Source organism: Pelecanus crispus, chromosome 2 (genome assembly GCF_030463565.1).
Source record: "Pelecanus crispus isolate bPelCri1 chromosome 2, bPelCri1.pri, whole genome shotgun sequence".
NCBI classification, from domain to species: Eukaryota; Metazoa; Chordata; class Aves; order Pelecaniformes; family Pelecanidae; genus Pelecanus; species Pelecanus crispus.
The window spans coordinates 61,191,173-61,207,472 of NC_134644.1; positions in this window are offsets into that span (position 1 = coordinate 61,191,173).

Sequence of the window (16,300 nt, forward strand, 5' to 3'; positions counted from 1 at the left end):
GCTCTCACCCCCATCAGAAGGTACACGCCTCCCTCCCACAATGTGACAGAGCAAATGCCTAGGATGGGACATGACTGCCCATTCAATCCCTTCTGCTAGTGCAGGGCTGGGAAGAAATGCCATCAAAGATTTCCTTAGCATGTACTGGTAGGGAAAGAAGGAAGTAGGAAGAAGAATGGAAAGGAACGGAACGGGAATGGGAACGGGGAATGGGAACGGGGAATGGGAACGGGGAAGGGGAAGGGGAAGGGGAAGGGGAAGGGGAAGGGGAAGGGGAAGGGGAAGGGGAAGGGGAAGGGGAAGGGGAAGGGGAAGGGGAAGGGGAAGGGGAAGGGGAAGGGGAAGGGGAAGGGGAAGGGGAAGGGGAAGGGGAAGGGGAAGGGAAGGGAAGGGAAGGGAAGGGAAGGGAAGGGAAGGGAAGGGAAGGGAAGGGAAGGGAAGGGAAGGGAAGGGAAGGGAAGGGAAGGGAAGGGAAGGGAAGGGAAGGGAAGGGAAGGGAAGGGAAGGGAAGGGAAGGGAAGGGAAGGGAATAACATAGCATAGCATGGAATGGAATGGAGTGGTATGGACTGCAATGGAATGCAATGCAATAAAATGCAACACAGTGCAACGCAATGCAACGCAATGCAATGAAATGGAAGAGTTGAGTTGGAAGTGACTTACAACGATCACCTTCACATTCACAACGATCACGACACATTCAAGCACCTTAACATCCTTTATAAATTGTGGGGCCCAGAACCGCACGCAATACTCAAGGTGAGATCGCACCAATGCTAAATACAGCGGGATAATAATCAGCTCTTTTTACCAGCTGGTTATGCTGTGTTTGATGCACCCCAGGATGCAGTTTGCCCTATTGGCTCCCAGGGCACACTGCTGACTCCTGTTGAGACTCCTGTCAACCAGCACCTCCAGACCCCTTTCTGCAGGGCTGCTCTCCAGCCACTCCTCTCCCAATTTAGACTTGGGTCTGGTGTTACTCTGTCCTAGGTGCAGAGTCTGGCATTTGATCTTGTTCAGTTTCATTCCACTGGTGATTGCCCAATGCTCCAATCTATCCAGATCCCTCTGCAGGGCCTCTTGTCCCTTGAGAGAGTCAGCAGCACCTCCCAGTTTAGTATCATTGGCAAACTTACTAAATCCTGCATCTAAATCATTGATAAAGATATTGAACAGAACTGGCTCTAGATTTGAGCCCTGAGGAGTACCTCTGGTGACCAGTCACCAGCCAGATGTAGCCCCCTTCACTGCAACCCTTTGAGCCCTGCCATCCAGCAGTTCTTCAGTCTTTGCACCATGTACCTGCTCATCTCACAGTTGGACTACTTGTCCAGAAGCATAATGTGAGGGACAGTAAGTCACCTTTCAATCAAATTTGGTCCTTACATACAGGTATATGCAGAAATTATTGCCTGCTCCCCTCTCCGTTCTTTCTCACATCATAGTCTTCTGTCCACATTTATTACTTCTCATCTACAGTCTGAAACCTATTGGCTGGAGTACAATTAATTAACCGCTAGGGATCAAGCACTGACCTCAAAATCCTCTAATGAACAGCCATAGAAAGGTTAATAATGATAATAATAATGTATTGTTATGGGACAAAATACCTTCATCATTTCCAATTACGTTTGTAACATTTTCTTAGGGCCACTAGGATTCCTGGAGACTTCAGCATAACATACATTCTTGCCACACTTCTGCATGCTCAAAGGCTGGTGAGTAAATAAAAATGGTCTCTTGCACCAGAGTCCAGTTGCAAAACCATTTGGGAGTTCAGAAGCCTTTCTAATGAAAAACCCATGTAATACACTAAAGGCAGTATTTTTAATTAGTGAAATCACATCATGTCAGAACTGCAGTAGAGCCATCTCTTTTGGGGGTAAGACCAGACATGCAACACAACAGCATATGTAGCCCTTGGGGGTACCAGGCAGTAACCCATTTCATCAGGAAAGACAGAAGGTGACATCACATTTGGAAACAAAAGGCTTAATTTAGAAGTTACATAATTCTACACATTCTCAAAAGAGAAAAAAAAAACAGTAGAAAGACAGCAGTGAAGTAAAAATTGTATTATTCTGTGAATTTAACTCATACATTTCACAGACTCATTATAAAACATTCAATTCATACATACCTAACAGATAATTGCTGCTGGATTTTTTTAAAAGTTCTTATTACTCCAGGTCTAAGAAAATTCTTTCAATTCAATCACTTTGGGACTAATGGAGCTAATTTGACTTTGTCCTAAAATCTTCTGGCTGGTTTAATTCAATATATTCATCATTCTGTTACATATAAAAGTCTCTGAAAGTCTTTGTCAATAAATGGCTTTCATAGATGTACAGTCTAAGTATTTACTATAACTAAACATTACCAAAATTTAGCCAAATCTTTCCCCATGCATACTGTTGTGTAGGTATTTTAAAACTTGTATAGATCTAGAACTGGTTCCAAAAGCTGAACATGCTGGATTTGGGTTGCTTTTCACACCAACTTTGTAATTTTTCTTGTTTCAAGAGAATGTACTCATGTGCTTTGTTTTATACATATAACTTACTTAATACACTGTAGTTCTGCGAGTTGAGCAAGGCATCTGTGCTGAATAAATTATTCTAGCATGAATCAAGAAACATGTCTTGGGTCCCTTTTATCAGGAATCTTTTGAAGTAAGCTGTCATCCTACCATGTAATGAATGAACAAATTCCTTGACATTTAACATCATCCTGATCATAGTGTTTGCACAATGGAGGGTTAGGTGACACTACAAGGATTTATATGGCTCATCATCTAAATAGCTGGATTAGATGCATCTGAGAACAACTTACTATCCCATTCCTATTTGTCATTACAGTTTCATTTTTTATTGCATGACAACCTGTTCACATGTACAGCTCAGTGCAAGCATAGGCCCTCATCTTCCTTTATGTTACATATTACATGTTTATTTGAGCTCTCTGCGCTTTCAGCCAATTGTGAAAAAGGTATTCTATGATCTTGCTCATATTTACTTGGACACTGGTGATCTTTCCTGTGAGACTCTCAAGGTTTGTTAGCTTATTTGTAGAGCAAAGGATCAGCTGCTTCCAATTTCACTTTTACACTGTCAGGGATCATATCTTAACTGATGGTCTCACAGATGAAGTGTATCTAATATTTTCCCCAAGCAGGAATGGTGAATTAGCAGCAAAGACCTTGCAAGGGCCACATCAGGCAATGACTCAACATGGACATGACATGATATTTTTTTCTCGATAAGACAAGAGCCAGGGTGAGGTAATTTCATTTATTTCAAGCAACTTCTGTGAGATGCCAGATGGAAACATGGTCATGAGAGATACTGATCCTAATAATGCTGTTTCAGAAATAATAAACACCATTGAGATGACTGACACTGTTCCTTTGCACTTTATGTTAAAACACTCATTTCATTCTGTCCAGACACAGTTTCTGCAAGGCAAAAGAGCATCATTTTATCTTAACATTGCTTTTAAAATAAGAACTGGGAACTACATGTTTCTTCTGAATGTAGAAAGTGTCAATATAAATTAATTTTATGGTTCTCTCTGAGTTTCTGTGGAGAAGCTCAGTGCTTGCAGCTGTAATCTTAGCCTGAGAAATAGGACGCCTATGTGGATGTGGCATTTGCCTACCTGTTCATCTTTTCTCCCTCACTCCCTCAAAGGACTTTTACCACTGGTTGATTTCTGGCAGCAAGGCTGGTCCTCCCTGCCTCCTGGTACTGCATCCTCACCAGCTTTGGGAAAAATCAAAGGCTGGATAGAGGAGAGAGCCCCAGGTTAGAACTCAGCTGGCGGGCAGACAGCATCACCAGCATGACGGTGCTGGCTGGCACATATCAGCTATTCCCCCTGCAATGGTACAGGCTAGGGATACTCGTTGGGAGCAATCCTAGCGTGCAGAGAGCTATGCAAGAGCCCACAACACATCCTAGCAGCAAAAGTGGCCAGCAGCACTGTGGGCTCTCCTAACAGGAACATGGCCAAGGGAAATTATTTTCCCCCTTTACTCAGAACTTGTTAGACCACATCTAGGTACTGTGCCCAGTTTTGGACCTTGCGGTACAAGAAAGACATCAGCACTTACCCTGTGAGGAGAGGTTGAGGGACCAGGGTAGGTTCAGCTGGGGGAAGAGTCAGCTTCAGGCAGGCCTGACAGCAGTGTCCCTGTGCCTGCAGGGGGGTGGGAGAGATCATCAAGAAGATGGGGTCAAGCTCTTCAAAGTGGTGCAGGGCAAGAGGACAAGGGCCAGCAGACATAAGCTGAAAGAAGAGAGGTTCAGAGTGATATAAAGGAATGACTTTTTCATCTGGGGATAGCCAGACAGTGGAGCAGGTTGCACAAAGAGGCTGTGTTGTACAGTCTCCATCCTTGTTGGTTTTCAAGACCCAGCAGGAAGAAGCTTTGAATAAACTGGTCTGATGACATAGTTGACTCTGCTTTCAGCAGGAAGTTGGACTAGAGACCTCCCGGGGTCCCTTCCAACCTCCTGGGTTGCCCTATGACCCCTAGTCAGTCAGCAGTGGTTGAGAACACTGATGATACCTCATACCAGCTAGCAGAGGGGACAGATTGTCAAACAAGCTCATAACGAAAATTTAACATTATTATGATGGTGATGCAGGTATGCAAATATAGGATGCAAATCCAGAGAAAACCAGGCTTCATTAGTTTTGATTTCCTCCCAAAACTGTCTTTATTTTACATTCCCATGGGCAAAGTTGCCTTAATCTCTTTCAGAATTCTCAATATGGTGGGGTGTTGACAGTAAAGCTTGTAACTTAGGAGGAAAATGAGCTAACTCGCCATTTCTACTTTTGTGCAAAGAGTGACATAAAACCAGCAATAACCTGACATTTTATTTGATAAACTTTTTTCTTAAATATTTCAAAGAACTTTGACTTGCAATGGTACACAATCTGAAATTAGTTCCCTGACAGTCCCCCACGGTATCAGTTTACACTTGGGAAAAACTAATTAAATGTGAGTTCTCTTTGATGGAGGAAATAAATATATTATAATCGCTCACCCTACAGGCAGCCCAAGTGCTTAATTATACACAGCATATGCATGGCACGACCAAAATCCATCAGCTCTTCCATGGGTGAGCAGTAGCAAGCAGGCCTGCCACCAAACAGAGACCAAAGGAGAACTGGTGATCAAAAACTCTTGGGTGCATACTCCATTTTTAATGATGTTTAGGCACTGATTATTCCCCAAAATACGTAGGAGGGGCAAAGTTTAGAATATGGTCACCAGAGACAGTTTTGGTACTCAGTGTAGATGGACTTCATGGCACTTTCTCCACTGAGCAGAAGAAGTAACTTGGACAACATTGTAAATCCCTAACAGAAAACTTGAGTTGGGTTCCTCAGGTGGGCTGATATGAACGTGGGCCACAGTTTCCAGGCAAAGTCAACAGGGCTGCTTTCCTTTATGTTTCATTTGAAACATGCCACACAGCAAACAGCATGCAATTCAACTTATCTGCTTTAGAAGGGCAAAGGGCTGAGTCAGCTCCACTGGATTGCTTCCTCGATGCTCCTGCTTAGGAGATTGCCTGATAAGCTGATCTTTGCTTATTGTGATTCAGCTTCAGACAAATCCTGAAATTACCTCTTGTGATAAAATATATGCATCTGCCATTGAATGTAAGTGGTCTATAAGACCAATTTGAAAATCTCAGAGTCACTTCAGATGCAAACATAAATAGCAAATAATGATTTTTTTTTTCTTATTTGTAAATCCTTGATATGGCCTTTGCTAATGATGCATCTATCCTTTTTACTACCCACTTGATGTGTGAGTAAACGCAGCACTGACTGAAGCAATAAATTACTCCTAATCCCCTATTAAGAAACCAGCTAGGCCAATACAAAATGGGTCCAACTACTTCTTCATTCACAGCCAGTTTTTAACTCTTTTCACACCATTACAGTCAGATTCAGACAATGTCCATTTCCAGCCAGCCTGCCAAAGCCCTCTTTAGTGGTTTATATCTTTCTTCAGTCCAGGTTTTTTTGGGCAATCCATGACATGCAAATGCCTGAACAAATTCCTTTTACAAAAGGCCAGAGAATGACTGAATGGTAAGCACCTCAGCTCATTAACACAGACAAGGGGGAAATGCCAATGTGTTTAGATTCAAGGATTTGGTTCTGTTGATAACCAGCCCAGAGTTCCTAGAAGAAACTAAGAATTGTTCTCAGTAGCTTTCAAATCCTGTGACTTGTGGAGACAGTGATTAAGGAAAAAACACCTTCTTCCATTTAAAAGCAGAGAGGAGAGACTGTGAAAGACTACAATCCTTCCCACTTGGGGAGAAAGTCAGGTGGGGGGAAGCAAGTCCAGACTTTTTGCAAGCTACAATAAATTCCAGCCAGCAAAGTGCAGGGTCATATTTTGCTCATCACCTTCATTACTTCACTTGTTATCCCACCTGTTACCTCAGCCTAGCTGCTCATCACTTCTCTCCTCCCCAGTGCATTGCTGGCATGCACTGGCTTGCCACTTGCACTTCCTTTTGCCCCTTTCCTCCATCTTGCTGTGCCAGTCCAGCCCACTGCCCATGGCACCCCATCCCATTCGCAGCCACCAGCATTGCTGCCATCTCCTACCATATCTCCTGTTTCAATTCTGCCTGCCCTTGCTGGGCTCATCCCCAACACCACCATCACCTTCTCTCTGTCCTCTATTCCTGTTTATCCTTTCTTTGTTGCCTCCTGCTGCCACATCACGTCACCTGCTGCTTACCTTACTGCCTCATCACAGTCCCTGCCTTGGCGTACTTCTAGTAGGCACCTGCCCTCACCTAATTCCCTTCATTGCCTCTCTCCTTACCCCACCCCATCTCATTTTACTGCTTCATTTGCTGTATTCCTGTCCCATTGTCACCTTCGCCTGTGGTTCCACAGCTTTGTCATTCTCTTTGTCACCCACTCTCAACACCTCTCTGTTTACCTCTGCTTTCCCTTCTCCTAGCTGCTCTCTTTCCCACCATGCACGTCCCTTGCTACTTCCATTCACTGCCTGTTCTGGCCAGCCCCATTTGCTGCCTGCCTCCTCCTCCTTTTATCCCAGCAGCCGTGTTTGCTCTCTACCCACAATATCTTTGTTTACCACTCCACTTACTGCTTGCCTTTGCTCCCCAAATGCCCAGGACCTTTCTCAGATCTCCTTGCCATGCCATGGTCTGCTGTTACTTATTGCCCTGTTTGCCATCCTGCCTGCTCCTGCTGCTTCATTTGTCTCCTGTCAGGAGCTGCCCTGTTTGCAGACAGCTCTCAGCTTCTCCCTGTTTCCCATCTGCTGCCCATGCTTGTTCACTTGCTGCCTGTCACCATCCACCCTCATCACCTAACTTCTCCTCCACTTACTGCTTCCTCCTGCCACTCTGTGTCCCCTGCACTTCCTACCTCTCCTCACTGCTTCATTCCTATGCCACTAGCATGTTTTGCTGCCTATTGCCACCTTTCCTCACACAGCACAACTCCCTTTTGCTGCTTACCTTCATCACCTCCCTTAGCTACCTGCTCTCACTACCTCTCTTGCCAGACTGTTCTTGCTACCGCTTGCTTCCTATGCTTGTAAACATGTCCTTCCTATGACTTCTCAAGGCTGTGTCTCTGGATTGCACTCTCAACCTTTCCTTGCTGCCCATAACCATTTGCTACACTGCTCCCTCATGCCCTCATTTCAATACCTGACTAGCTGACCACTCTTAACTTGCATGCTGGACCACGTTGGTCATCTCTTTACCAGCCTGTTTGCTGCTTCCTGCTGTTGCCAGCCCCACCCCGCCCCCCGCTTTGCACCTCATTTGTACCCTATGCTCAGGGTGTCTTTTCAAGCCTCTGTCTGCTGCCTAACTTCATCCTCAGCTTGTTGCTCTATATGCTGCCTGCTTTCTCTGCATCGCCCAGAAGCTGCATTTGCTGTCCATTTGCTCTTCTTCCCCCCTTTTCCCCATTTGTTGCCGTGCTTGTCCCTCTCCTCTTGCCTGCCTGTGAGACATGCACTAGACATTGCTGCTTAGCCTGCAGCCTGCTCTTGCCATATTGTCAACACTTTCTGTCTGTGATTGCTACTTCATTTGCTGGCAAGCCTCCTCATCCTCCTTACCAGCTGCTCTCAGAACTTTCCTTGCCTGTAGGCTTACAGCTCTAATGCAGCTACCTTTTGCCACTTCCCATAGCTGCCTCTCTTCCCTGACTCCTTAGTTGCCTGCCTTTGATGCCTTTCCAGGCAGCAGTATTCAACTCCTTGGTGGGTTGACCCCAGCCAGCAGCAAAACTCCCACACAGTTGCTTGCTTATTCCCCCTCCCAGTGGGACAGGGGAGAGAACAGGAAGAGCAAAAGCTAGAAAACTTGAGATAAGGACAGTTTAATGCAGTTAATAACTTAATAAGTGAAGACAGTTTAATAAGCAAGGGAAAGAGGAGGGGGGAAAAAAAAAAACCAATGCAAAGGCAATGACTCACCACCTCCTACAAGCAGACTGATGCCCAGCCAATCTCTAAGCAATAGCTACACCTTGGAAGACACTCCTCCCTCCTTCTGCCCCCAGTTTTATTGCTGAGCATGACATTGTATGGTATGGGATATCTCTTTGTCCAGTTTGGGTCAACTGTCCTCCCAGTATTTTCCCCACCCCCATTGGGGACGGGGGGGGGGACGGGGGGGGGGGGGGGAGCCAGAGTGGGAAACAGATAAAACCTTGAAGCTGTGCAAGCACTGCTCAGCAATAGCCAAAACACTGGTGTGTTATCAACACTGGTTTAGTCACAAATCCAAAACATAGTACCATACGGACTGCTACGGAGAAAGTTAACTCCATCCCAGCCAGACCCAGAACAATTTCCTGCCAAAACAGCTGTCCTTTAGTGGCCCATACTTGTCCTCACTCCTACTTTTAATCACCACGCATGCCACTCACTCACTTTCAGCACTGTTCTATGTATTTGTCTTTACCCTCCTTACCTACATAACTACTCATCTCCTCCTGTCACAGCTCTGTTCTTATTGATTCACTTTCATAGTGTTTCTATTACCTGATTCTGCCTCATTTTCTGCCTTATTTTCTGCCTTATTTTCTGCCCTGCAAGGATAGCAGTGGGGGTGGTTGCTGCCTGCCCACTCCAGCTTGCTCACCGTTAGCCCTGACACCAGTCATTTCTGCTTCTTTCTGGCAGCCTATTTTCTGTCTCCTGCTGCCTGCTCCCGGTCCAAAAGGACTTTCTGTTGCATCTTCTGGAAACGTATCCTTTCACTCTCCTTCAGATAGTCTGTGTGTTTGTTATCCTCTTGAAGCTTTGTTTCCTCTCCCTCCCCTTGCTGTCCCTGGTCCCTGCCTCTGCTGCAGTCTCCCTTTGATCTCTGTTGATGCACTACCACATATCTGATTTGCAGCCCCAGCCTATCTTTTCACAGCTCCACTTCCTCTAAGTGCTTGCTTACTGCCCCATCACCCAAACACCACCAAGCCTCTCCATATTACTGCTTGCTGTACTGCTGTTGCCTCGCACAGCTGTTAGCGATCTCCCTTTCCCATGCAGCTGCCTGTCTAGAGGTCTCCTCTGTCTTACTCCTGTTTGCTGACTACTTCTCTCCAGTTTCCAGCTGTTTTTCTCTATTGCTTTTTTTTATTATTAGTTCTTCCACCAGCCATAGCTGTGTCTCCTCTGCAGCTGACTGCCACCCCATTTATGAACTGCTTTTGCTGTCCCTCTTCCTTTAATGATCTCTCTGCTGTACTTACCACTGCCCCTCAATCCTCCCACCCCATTGACTACCTGCTGTCACCGTCTCTCTTTGTAGCTGGGTTTACTTCCTGCCCAGCACATTTCTCCTCAACAGCCCCTTGGCATTTCCTCACCCTGGCTATCACTTGGCTCCCTCCTTATCTGCTGCTTTGCCTCCTGCTCTGGCTTTCTCCTCTGGTAGTTCAGCTCTTGAAGTCTCCATCACTGCCTGCTTCATCTGCCTCTCCCAGCTCCATCGTGCCCCACCTACTCTTGCCACCTTCTCTCACAGTCTCCTTTCTTCCTTTTAGCCTTACAGCCTCACTAGTACTCCTCACAGCCTAGCTCACCTCCTGTCCAAATCACCTCGCTCATCTATACTACCTGCAGCATGCCAGCACCTCCCAGGCTGTGGGGCCTCTCACAGTCCCTTATCAACACTACATTAGCATCTTGTTTTTATAAGCTCCCAGGCCACCTAGCCTTCCTGCCTGCTCAGGATATCACCTGCCTTGTTTTCATCCTTCCTTGCCAAACAACTCATTCTCTATCTGCAGTGTGTCCCCACCCCAGAAACTTCTAATCTCCTTTCACCACCTGCCCATGATGACTGCTGATTTTCTCAGCTGCTGCATTTACTGCTCTTCCATGACATCCTCCTTCTCTTCTTCACTGTCCTCTTTGCCATTACCACCTCCCTTACCCGGTGCCTGTCTTTTTCCACACAGTTAGCTGCCATTTACCACCCGCCCCCCCTCAACTGCAGCTTGCCAATGCTGTCCCATTTACTACCAGTGGTTCTCTGATCTTCCCTATTTACTGCTGCTTCTCACTGGGGGCAAGCAATCTTTTCTATGCGTATTAATCTCCAGGCTTTGATTCTTCCTTCAGTCTTCTTCACCACCTTGTTTCCCACCTTTTCTCACTGCTTTTCTTTTTGACACCATGCTGTGTTTGTCCCCATCAGTCTCTTTTCCCCTTTCCCTCTTCCCCTTTCTATTGCTCTATCTATCATCTGGTATCACACCTGCTTGTAACCTTTGCCTGTTGCAAGGTTATTCAGCCCATTAGCCTTGCTGCCAGGGTTGCTGGCACTTTACACTTCAACTTGTCACCCCCACTTGCTCATCCCTCTTTGAGATACTCACCGTCTCCTGCAGCTCCTTCCTCCTCCTGCTCCTCCCTCCTCACCATAAGTGCTGCCCTGCTCCCCGCCATTGTCCCTTCACTATGCTTATTCCATACCTCTAAAGGAAAATAGCAGCCAAGCCACAATCTGCTCACTCCCAGCTGTGTTACCATCCCCTCCCTCACTGCCCAAGGTCATTGCAACCTGGTACTGCTCTCTTCCCAGCACCTGGGCACAGCAATTGCTGTCTGTGGCAGCACCCCTACCCTGCTGTCTGTTGTAGCCCTACATGCATAAAGTACAATTTCCAAAAGCACCCATATGATTTATTTTCTCAAATTCCTCATTTTGGAAAAAGGATCTTTTGGCTCCTAGCAGCTTAAGTTTCATTGCAAATAGATGAAAAATGAACTACAAAATGCCCCATGGCTGGATTTTCAAAGTTATTCAAGCATGCACACAATGGCCTCAGGTGCCCAGCTCCATTTTCAACCATATGTGGGGACCTAAGCTGGCTTCTTGAAATTTCTCTAGGCTGGTCTTGTTAAAGGCCTAAATACACATGAAAATTTGGCCACAGATTCCCTTTGAGGCTGAGGGAAGAAGGGGAGAATATTCTGGGTTTCTAAACAACTTTCATGCTTTTGAAAAACATACTGCTGGCTTTGTAACCCTAAAATAACTAATTATTGGACTAAAGAGATGATTATAGTAGAACACCTTTCAGGAGAAACATGTCATATAAAGGCTAAGCATTAGTAGTGGAAGTGTGAATTTTCTTAAAGCATTCAGGTCATTGCTGTCGCACACACACTGCTGAAATGGGCTAAGTGCAAAAGATATCCAGGGGGTAGATTATAGAGTTTTAGATTAAAAACCTATGGTACCTAGGAGGATCTGTTATTTATTAATGTGCCTACAGGAAAAAAATCTGAGGCCAAGCCAGAGTGAACAAGAATTGTCCAAATGAGCTACACCTCTAAAATGTAATGTTGCAAGGTATTTCCTATGCAAAGGGACAAAGTCTGTGTGAGCAATATGCCTATTTGTAGCATTTTACCTACAAAAGCTTAATATCTGTTTTTCCACGTGATGTATTCCTCTAGGGGAGAAAAAGAGGGACCAACCAAATTGTAAATATCCAGGCTTTAAGCAGTTGAATAAGCAATACCTTATTTTGGCTGTAGGAATAACTGGAGGGAGGTTGAGGACAGGCCAGCAGACTATCAATTAAACATATACCACCTTTTTGGTTCCAGTCTTAGGACTGGGTAAGGCTTTTCTTGAGAAATGATCCAGGTTCACAATGTGCCCTTCGGATTGAAAGGCTTAGAGAAATATTAATGAGACAAAGTCTGCAGAGCTACAAGAATTTTCTGCTGAATAGTATCACACTATAGCTGCTTTATTAATGCCCTCTCAATGGGACCACACAATAAAAGAACACTGATATTAAAAAAGAAAAAGCTCTAGGCTCTTCCTCAGCCATGTGGTGCATAACAACAGTGAGGTAATCTTACACAGGTGTGAACAGACCCAAATAATTCTCATTTGGCTGTATTTATTAAAGTCCATCTTGTGGGTTTAGCTTAGATTTATCTATAGCAAATAGTATAACTCAAGGATGACTGGTCTGGGACTCTACTTAATAGGCAGAACTGCATTGCCCTTTGGATGTTCTGCCACATTCTCCAAAAGGTGGTACTTGTACTTCTACTTCTCACCTTTATTGGCAATATTCACATAATGAAGACTTAATAACAGAAGGCAAAAGAATCTGAGAGGGCAAACTCCTACAGTAAGCAGTGATCCAAAAGAAACTGCAGCTCTTCCTCCAGCTAGTTCTACTTAGGGATTGCCACTTCCTCTGTCTCTCCTTGCTGCTAAGCTATTACAGAAATATAACGATCTGCAAATGAGGAGGAAAAGTGTGAAAAAGGAGAAAAAAGCACGGACACAAACCTGTATTAGCAGAATCTTGCTTTGCCTGTTAACACACCACTTGTAGCTCTGTCAAATTCCAATGCAGTGGTCTTGTGTCTTCATGGTACCTGAAATAGCCCCAAATTAACTAATTGTCTCTTTCACACTGGATGAGTAAAAGAATTGAGCATGCTTTTTTAAAAAGCCTGATTTTACTGGGTTATGCAGCTTACTTTTGATCTTAGTACTACCTTTATCAGAAAGTCTGCATCTAAATAAACCTCCACAGTTTTAACCTAAAATGGAAGATGCTGGTGCTCTTTATATTGATTGTTTCTCCAAATTCAAACATGCAGTAATTGACATAAATAGAAATAATTTACAGAAGCATCTGTAAATGAGATGTCACTTTGCAAACATTGTTTGTGTGCAAACACTATATAGCCTTTGTATACAGCCTAATAATAAGCAGGGCTCCAGAAGTGTGCACAGAATGGAAAATGGATCAACCATGCCATAAAAATAATAGGTCATTGCCCCAGGTGGCTAATCCTTGGAAGGATCATGAGGATGCAAGCAGCAATCAGAATTACTGAGCCACTAAATTATTGTGCAGTTTCAAAAACTCAACATACATTAGTATAGTTTATGTGGTGTTTTAAAGGTATTCTATACACTTAGAGTGCACAGGCATGGTCTCCTCAGCAAGGAGCATGCAATTCTGAAAACCAAAATGCTCTCAGGCCAATTGAGGAGGATGTTTTTTTCTTCTGAGCTTTTCCACTTAATAGAAATTTTGTGCTGAGTTTACCTTCTGTGTAATATTAACACCATCTTGAATTTTTCTATTAAATCTTTATCAGCAGAAACAATTTTAAGAAATACCACAAATCCTGTGTTTAAAATAAGCAAATCTCCATTTCTCCCTTCTGCTATTAAGTTCTTATAACTTGTACTTAATATATTATTTTATTTCATGAAATAAGAATAAAAACAACCTGATGCTCATTCATCCATCTGGCATAAACAGTAAATGGTAGTTAGAAAGGTCATAGGGATTCTGGGGCTTGAGCACAGAACATTCAGAATATAAAATAGATTATTCTAATTTTTTATATATGTAATGCAAAATTCTTTCAAGCTGTATACCAAGATCTAAGATTTTATCAACTACAAAAAGTATACACTACTCACCTATACCATCACTATACTGTTGGATTTAATCTGGCTATGGTAGCTCAAGGTATTTTTCTCTGTTAAAGTAAGAGCAGAGACAGTACTCAGGACAAAAACCTGAAAAATTTCTCTTACATCTGTAAACATAAGAAAACTTTTTCCACACACCTCACCCTCATATATATAATAACATCTTATTAATGATCATATCTATTAATATAGCCAACAGATTACTTCAACCATTCAAACATTGTGTAAAATACATCAGTATCTTTTGAAGATATGAAGTACCCTAACATCAATAGAGTAATCTTGAAACAAGCGATTTCAGACAGTGGTGAAGCAGACCCAAAACCTTACTAAATACAATTTAGTAATATTACATATTTATTTAATAGGCATAACATTTTATGTGTATGTATTTATGTGAAATATAATTTGAACTCTGCTTGTCTTTAGAATCATCTGCCCTCCAGTGTAAGACAGACATTTTCAGTTTTTAAAGTTCTTTAATGTCCTTTTGGAAAAAATAAATCCCCAGTGCCATGCACTACAAAGTGGGCACTTATTATTGATCAAATTCAACCATATGAAAGAGATCTAAGTCCTAAGCCCCATTTAACATCAGTTTTGAGGGCTCTGGTTCCCTTGAACAGGATCACTTGTGCTGATCTCCTCCTGTGCAGACCTTGCTTTATGGCGTTGAGAAAAAGCCAAATGTCAGCTGATGAAAGTCAGTGATGCTGGTGGAATTATATCTGTTTATAGCAGTTGAAAAGCTGCATCTCAGGAGTCTGACCTTTTACAATAGAAAGTTGATCCTTAAAATACTACGGAAATAATATTTTAAGCAGCTGCTTGACTCTTAATGGGTTTTGCATTTGCTGTTTCAGTATTCTCTACTCTAAAGATGGGTTTCTGGAAAGAATGTAACATTTCTTAAATGAATAATTGTTCCAATAATTGGAACTACCAGTAATTCTATGCTTTCAGGAAACAGCAATGATCTGCCTCAAGCCAGTTTCCCATTTCACACCACCTCCATTGTTGTACCTCCTCTGGCTCCTCTCTTGTGAACCACAGCCTTGGCTGCATAGAGTAGAATCTATCATAGCTTGCGAAAAAATGAGTGTGTTTTCTATTAACAATGTAAGAGGAAGCAACATATTTATTGTTTTGCTTGACACTTTCAGGGAAAGACTTTGTTTTGAACAAGACAAGATTCTCCCTTTTTTGTCTCTTTTTTTTCCCACTGTAGGAAAAGGGGAGAGAAGCAAGAAATCACATTTTTGCCTTTTACAGAAACAATCTTTTGATGGGGTTTACCCTCTAAGCCAATTATTGTAGAAGTTTAAATATTTTTAATTACAGAACAACACAAGTGCAATATTTGAGTGTCATAACTCCTTCCTACAGCCTTGGTTTGTAGATGGTCATTTTTAAAGTAGGTTATTAATACTTTATGCTTTTTGCTACTAAACTAATTTCTCAACTATTTTAAATGTTTTAAAGCTAGAATTTTAAATGCAGTGACAGGAATTGCTGTAGTTTTATTTTCTTTCTAAAAGAAGGTCCAAATCCTAATTGGGTGTCCTAATTAAGAAAAGCTATTGGAATGGTAAATTTCTCATTAACAACAAATACAGTACATTAAGGCCAAACCTTCAGTCTTCCACCTGTCGTAGAACAAGGAAAGTTTGATGACATGTTGTAGTTAAGTCAGCTATCCAATAATGTTGGTTTAAAGCCTGGGAATCCAATTATAGTCTTTGCTGCGTGTAATTAGTGACATTTTGGGGTTTTTTTTTTAGCCAGGGCTTTAAAAATCCCAGAAGAGAATCTGTTGTCTTTCTCTTTTTTGTCTTTCCTTTTAAAAGATGGTGAGATCCAGTTCATATGTGGCCAGATAGCAGACTAAAGAGGAAAAGCGTCCTGCTTCTGACTTTCCTTTCCCAGTATTGTAAGAAGAGGAAGAGCAAGTTAGACCGTGCAGCAGGTTTTGCAACTCTGTTCCTTGTTACCGAAACCCAAGTTACCAGCATGCATCACACCTCCTGAAGGATGGCCATAGACTCAGTTTGGCAGCAGAGCTTCAGGCAAGGTAATCATCAGCAGGGCAGGACACTAACTCAAGGTGTTATATGCCTTGTGATCGCTTTTGTTAAGCAACCAGAACCAGCATGGATCGGATTTAAAGTCCTCCTGTGGCTTGTGGTGGACCTGCATCCCACTCCTCTTACACAGGCCCTGGGGACTGTCCTGTGCTTAAACTCAAACTCCAAACTGGACATCTTGTACTACTC